Below are 7,423 nucleotides of genomic sequence, written 5' to 3'. Positions count from 1 at the left end.
ACTTCCTCATCTGCCTCATAATCAAGAACAATAAAATACAGCAAGGAAGAATAAACTTTCCCACTCGAACTAACACATCCTCAATAATTCCTTCTGGCATGACTAGTGACCTATTTGCTAACTGTAAAGTGATTGTAGCAGGTCTGAGCGCCCCCAATCCAAGTTGCTTGAACAAGAGTATGGCATCAAATTTATACTAGCCCCTAAATCACATAGGGCTCTACCAACTTCTTGTTTTCCAAGAGACAAAGGAATTGTGAAACTCCCAGGATCCTTCAACTTAGGAGGAATTTTACTCTGAACTCTGGCACTGCACTCTTCAGTAAGTGCAACTGTTTCGAACTCTGCATGTCTTTGTTTGTTTGCCACAATATCTCTGAGATACCTTGCATACTTAGGCACTTCCTGCAAAATTTCCACCAAAGGCAAATTCACACTCACTTGGCTCAAAATATCTAGGAATTTCTTGTACTTAGCATCATCTTTTTGCTTCTGTAGTCTTTGTGGAAACGGAGGTGGTGGTCTAGTCTCAATTACTGGCTCGGGTCCTTTATCATCTTTCTCATTCCCCTCAACTGGCTTGGGAACTAATTCTCCTTCAGGATGAGCTGTATTCTTCTTTTTCATTGGAACTTCTTCTAATGCTCTTCCATTTCTCAAGGTAACCGTATTGACTTGAGCTTTAGGATTGGGCTCAGTATCACTAGGAAGAGCCCCTGCTGGTCTGGTATTTTGGGTTCTGGCAAGTTGGCCCACGTGGTGCTCCAAATTTCTCAGTGTTGTGGCTTGAGCCTGCTGATCAGCCATTATTTTCTGATTGAAAGTTTGTTGATCTGCTGCTGATCTGCTATCAATTTCTGATTGAGGGCTTGTTGGTCGGCCATCAATTTCTTCATCATCTCCTCAAGGCTAGCTTATTGTTCATCGTGAGGTGGTCTGGATTGTTGTTGAGGTGCTTGAGGCCGGTATTGATTCTGATTGCCTTGATTTCCACCCCAGGAGAAGTTTGGGTGATTCCTCCAGTTGGGGTTATAAGTGTCCCCATACTGATTTGTTTGGCCCCAATTTGCATTACCCACAAAATATACAGACTCTGGATTGGCTGGGCATAGATTGCTCATGTGACCCTCTCCACATACTTCACAAAATATTTGAACTTGTTGCACTTGCTGGGTTTGTTGCTTGTTAATGATCATAGTCATCTGATTGACTTGGTTGGTCAGCGTAGAGACCTGTGCTGACAATGCTGAGACAACATCTAATTCGAGAACCCCTGGTGATTTTTGTATCATGTTCCTACCCATCTCTCCTTGCCAATCCGGATTGCTTTTGGAGAATTTGTTCAATAATGCATAAATTTCATCAAAGCTTTTCTCCAATACTTGACCTCCAGCTGCAGCATCTACTACAATTTTTGTTTGGGGATGGAGCCCTTCGATGAAAGTGTGAACTAACACTTCATTCGTCTGATTGTGATGAGGACAGTCTCTGAGTAGCCCCTTGAACCTTTCCCAAGCTGAGTATAGAGATTCTCCTGCTTTCTGTTTGAAAGCAACTATCTCACTTCTGATCTTTGCAGTTTTTCCTGAAGGGAAGAACCTTGCCAGAAATTTTCTTGCCAAATCATTCCATGATGTAATGGAATTAGCTGGTTCTGCCTTTAGCCATCGCTTAGCTTCGCCCAACAGAGAGAATGGAAAAGGTGTGAGCCTCACATAATCTGGAGTGACCCCGTTAGTGATATAAGTGTCACTAATCTCCAAGAAATTTAGAATATACTGTTATGGATCCTCGTGTGGAAGACCCATAAACTGCCCGTTTGCATGAAGTAGCTGGATCATGCTCTGTTTCAGCTCAAAGTGCCCAGTGATCCCGGGCTTCATGCTGGAGGTAACATTAGCAATAGTGGGCATTGCTACCTCCTGAATAGCCATATGTTGCTCCTCTGCCATGTTCACAGGAAATTGAATGAGTGCTTGAATATTGTTTGTATCCCTTGCTTCCCTCAACCTCCTGTGAAATGTTTTCTCAGGTTCGAGGTCAAAGTCGTTGAGTCTGTCCTAGCTTCTGACCCTACGCATTCAATCAAAGTTTCTGAGATTAGAGCAACAATCAAGTAACGTTAGACTAGACGAAATAAACAATTAAAGCAAAAACTAGAGAGTAGTTAATATTCAAAGCCACGGCAACGGCGCCAAAAACTTGTTGCTCCCAAACGCACACACAAGTATATGTGGTCGACAAGTAATATAATGATAAGTTGAGTGTCGAACCCACAGAGACTTGTATAAACTACTCACTAAATCACTAAAATTGTTATTCAATCCATCTAAAATCAAAGTCCAACAATATGATTATATTATACTACAATTCTAAATAATAACTAAATTATCAAGTAACGAATTGATGGTTGTGTATTCAGTAGAGACAAGTATTCCAGGGTTGTGATCGATTCACCATTCGTATTGTGTTCTTATTAACTCTCCCTTTCATATAATTCACTCATGGTTGCTAATTAATCGATAAGTGCTCTCATAGCCTTCTCCCGAAGTACTATTCACCTATTCTCAATAGATTAACGCCTATATTCCTATGAAATCAATCTATTAAGAACGCATTAAGATTACGATATTTAATTAAGCACGGTGACTAGGTATATTCCTATCCTAACCACAAATTCGCTCCCCCTAAGGGTTAAGATCATGCTCTCTTTAATTCTTCTCTAATCTAAACACGGCTTTCCCAAGCATAGCATAGATAGTAAATACAACCTAACTACTGGCCAGACAATTAAGCAATTAAACACAGAATTGAAGAAACAATCATATATTGGTGAATTATAATCAAGGTCAAGTTAATATCACACAACAATATTCATGGCTAAATCACAACCCCAGAACAATGGGTGTTTTAGCCACTCATGATGTAATCAAACAATTGCATAAGTTTTGAATAATTGAAAATACTAGAAAAGATGAAGAATTCTGAGTTGTTCTTGCTCCTCAATGTTTCTAGCGTGTATTTTTGCTCCAAAGTGCGTCTCCCCCTTCAAAAATAGGTTTAGTCTTGCTTTTATACGTGTTGGGTAGGTCTAGGGCCGAAATAACCTTGTTCTGGGCGAAATAGGACACCTTTCACGTCACCGGCGCCCAGCCCGGCGCCAGGCGCCCTCCATAGCGCCCAAATATTGTGCATACTGTTTTTGGCGCCAGGCGCTGCCTGTGGCGCCCAACTGGCCCTTTTTTCCGGTTTCGTTCGTTTTGGCTCAAATCTTGCGTGTCTCGCCCCGTTCCATTTGGAATTTGGAAAAAACGTAAAATATGAAAGTTGTAGCCCTTTGAGTTAGTTTTCCAACCATATATTGCGGAGACCAAATGGAGTTCTGAGCAAAAAGTTATATCTATTTTACTAGACAGTGTGCGATATGCCTACTCGATTCTTCGTTCACTCTAACTATCATCCATTGACCCCCAAACATGATTCCGGCTTAATTCCTTGAGCTTTTACTCAGACTTCAAAGCTCCAAATCACTTGAATTCATTCCATAACATCAATATAGCTCGGAATCACTCCTACAAGGCATAAAACACACAGTTAGTGCAAGACACTAGCGATTAAAGCTCAAACTCAATCAAAGTGTAGTAAATTTGAGTGTAATAATCAACTAAAATGTGTAATTATAGCCTATCATCAACTACATGCCCAATATTACTTTGGATAACTATATTGATGAAAATATTTAATATATTTTTATTTATATTTTATATTTTAATTAGATAAAAATAAAAACCAATTAAAATATTTAAATTTATTTCTCTATTTAAATAATACTGATTGTACGGAAAATTTTAATATCCTTTTCAGTAATTTGGCATTCAAAAGTATTTTTTGAAAAGATTGGTAAAACACTATTTGTTTATCAAATATTGCAAAAAGTACCTCTTGAATTAATTAGCCAAATATAAAAAGTTTTTTCTTCAAAAATATTTTTTCAAAAAGCACTTTTAAAAAAAATACTTTTCAAAATAAGTAATTTTTGATAGCTTGAACAAATAGGCTAGATAGTGCATGTTGATATGCTAAATCACTCCTATGAGATACATATACTTTATGATGGCACTATATCACTCCTACGAAATGCATATACTTTAGCGGCAAAGAGAACCATGTTTGCAACATTAGAGCAACTCTCTCTCGCTTCTAGAAAAGCTTTTCCTCTCTTCCTGCAACCAAATTAATTGATTCGGTCTACACTTCCTATTCTATTAAGAAGAAACAAATGATCAACAATTTAATATGTTAGAAAAGAAAGATTGAGAAAAAGAAAATGGCTTGTCTTATACGTAATCTTATATACTCCTTGTTTTTGTCAATTGTAAACTGACATGAATTCTCCAGCTTTCAGAATCAAGACGGTGAAAACATAACATAGGGGATACTGAAATACTATATCTATAAGCTAGGAATATTATACAATTCGCTCTAAATATTTCAAATTCTGAAGATTTACGTTTGTTCATCAAATGATTCTGAAATACTATATTTATAAGCTAGGAATATTAAACGTTTTGAAACGTTTGTTATACTTACAGAAATTTCATAAGGTTGGTTTTAAAAAGCATAAAGAGATTATTTACCGGTGCTGGATTTGGTTATGGACAGCTATTGTGGTCAGAGTTGTTGTTATGGGCATATGTGTAATGTGTTACGTCGTATGGTTATACCTTGTGGATGTATGCATGAGCTATGGCAGATGTTTGAGGTTGATACAGTGTGTATATGTGGAAATCGGGTCTTCGGGGAATGATCGAATGGTGAAAATTTTGGTTCTAAGACTTATCAGTGTGGGTTGAAGGAATACTCTTCAGTTGAGAGGGTGTTGTTGGGCTTATATGGATTGGGGTGACGTGGGATCACCTGCGAGTATATGTATGGTGAGTTCATTCACTGATTTTGTGGCTTCGGAACGATTCTTGGCACGTTCGAGGACGAACGTTTGTTTAAGAGGTGGAGAATGTAACGATCCAACCGGTCGTTTTTAGAATTAGCGTTCCGTTCGATGGCTTAAGGTCTCGAACAACTTCGTATTATGTACTATAACTTGCATGTCTGGTCGAGTTCGGCTTTCGGATGATTCAGGATTGATTTGGAAGAACAATTCTTGTTTTAGAAGTTTAAGTGAAAAGAGTTGATCGGAGTTTGACTTTTGTGTAGACGACTCCGGAATGATATTTTGAGATTCCAATAGCTTCATGTGGTGATTTTGGACTGGGGCATATGCCCGAATTTGCATTTGGATGTTTCTAGAAGGTTTCGGCACTATTTGGCGAAAGTTGGCAATTTGAAGGTTTGGAAGTTCATAGGTTAGATCGGGAGTTGACTTCGATGTTATCAGGTTTGAATTATTGTTCTGAGAGTAGGAATAGGTTCGATATGTCATTTGAAACTTGTATGTAAAATTTTGATAAATTTCGGAATGGTTAGGCTTGGATAGAACGCTTGGTTCGAAGTTTGAAGTTTATGAACATAAGAGATTGATCTTGATCGATGACTCGTGATTTTGATGTTGTTATGTGGGATTTAAGGCCTCGAGTAGGTCCATATTATATTTTGGGACTTATTGATATGTTCGGACGGGGTCCTGAGGGGCTCGAGTGAGTTTCGGATAGGTTTGGGTTGTGTTGCGCTCATTTTTTATGTTTCGAAGTCATTTTTTCAAGCATATATGATATCACAAATGAGCTCCAATTTCTATTTTGATTGAATCATTAGATCTGTATCGTAATTACGGAGCCATAACAAAAAGAATCGTCGAATTTGGATATCGTATCAGGGAGTTATGCTCATTTTAGTGTCGGAGATGAGAGCTGCAGCTGGAGCTGGTGCTTCGCAGATGCAAAGTTAGGTCCGCATGTGCGACCCCACAGGTGCAAAAAATGGTCTGCAAAAACGGAAATGACAGCTGGAAATGCGCAGATGCGGCTTTTTGGGCGCAAAAGCGGAAATGCCTGTGTATAAAAAAAATCAGATTGCATTATTTGGTATTTTGAGTATATCTTGAGTTCTAGAGCTCCGATCGAGGTGATTTATACGGCATTCTTCTCGTATTTTCATGGGGGTTAGTATATAATCTTAAATTTTATATTTTAACATGATTCCAGTAGTTCATTTGTGAATTAATCCATATTTTGATTGGAGAATTGGGAGCTTTTATCAAAAACTTTTCTAAAGAGAATAATTGAGTTTTAAACATCGATTCGGAGTCGAAATTGGATGAAATTAGTATGGTTGGACTCATAATTGAATGGGTGTTTGAATTTTGTAAATTTTATCGAGTTCCGAGGTGCGGGCCTAGGATTGACTTTTGAGTTGACTTTGTAATTTTTATTAAAGATCGAAGCTTTATTATCCGAAATTATTTTTTATGATTTTTATTTATTATTGAGTTATTCTAGATAGATTTGAGCCGTTCAGAGGTGTGTTTCACACGAAAAAGCCAATTAGAGTATTGATTTGGCTTACTTGAGGTAAGTATCTTGCTTAACTTTGTGTGGGGGAATTATCACTTAGGATTTGAGTCGTTCGTGCTATTGTGTGTCATGTGAAAGCCGTGTACGCGAGGTGATGAGTATGTACTCGGGCTTATATGTAGAAATTGACCAGTTTAGACTCTTAGGCTTCTTTCATGTATTTATTTGGAATTTTAGCATGTGTTATATCTTTTAATTGTCTTGTTTACTTTCGCATGCTTTATTTGAAGTTGTTGTTACATGCCACATCCTTTACTTGTCAAGTTTACTCTTATATGCTTTAATTAAAGTTGTTACCTATTTTATCATTATGTGACTTCCTTTATTGTTGAGTTACTTTTAATTGAAATTGTTGTTACATGATATCATTTTTGTTGCCGGGTTATTCTCATGCATTTTGACGTAGTTGCTAGTTCGTGCCATCTCTTTCATTGTTGGCCTATTTAATACTCTAGAATGCAAAGTTTGCCATTTCATGAAAATAACTTCATTATCGAGTTTACCCTTAAGAAATTAATTGAAGTTGAAGTCATTGAAAGTTATTAATCTATTTTAATTGAAGCTGTGTTTAAAGGGAGTGTTGTTCATAGTTGAGTTACTTTCTCGTTCATTTTGTTGTTATTGAGATTCTATACACATTGTGTTTGATCCAAGGGCTATTTATTGTGAAAATATTGATATTGTTGGTTCTTTTGGAAAGGTTATGGCCTATGGGCACTTGTGGTACGAGTTGATATGTTGTGTTGTTGTCACGTAGCATATGTGAATTGTTATGTGGATTGGTTGTTGTTATGCGAAGTATAATGGTGGCATTTTACCGTTGTTGTTATGCGGGGCATATCTCACCGTTGCTGATTGTGCAGAGTGATACGGGTGGATATTGTATTAATGTT

This window comes from Nicotiana attenuata, chromosome 11 (assembly GCF_001879085.1).
Source record: "Nicotiana attenuata strain UT chromosome 11, NIATTr2, whole genome shotgun sequence".
NCBI classification, from domain to species: Eukaryota; Viridiplantae; Streptophyta; class Magnoliopsida; order Solanales; family Solanaceae; genus Nicotiana; species Nicotiana attenuata.
Note: the sequence above shows the minus strand (reverse complement) of the source record.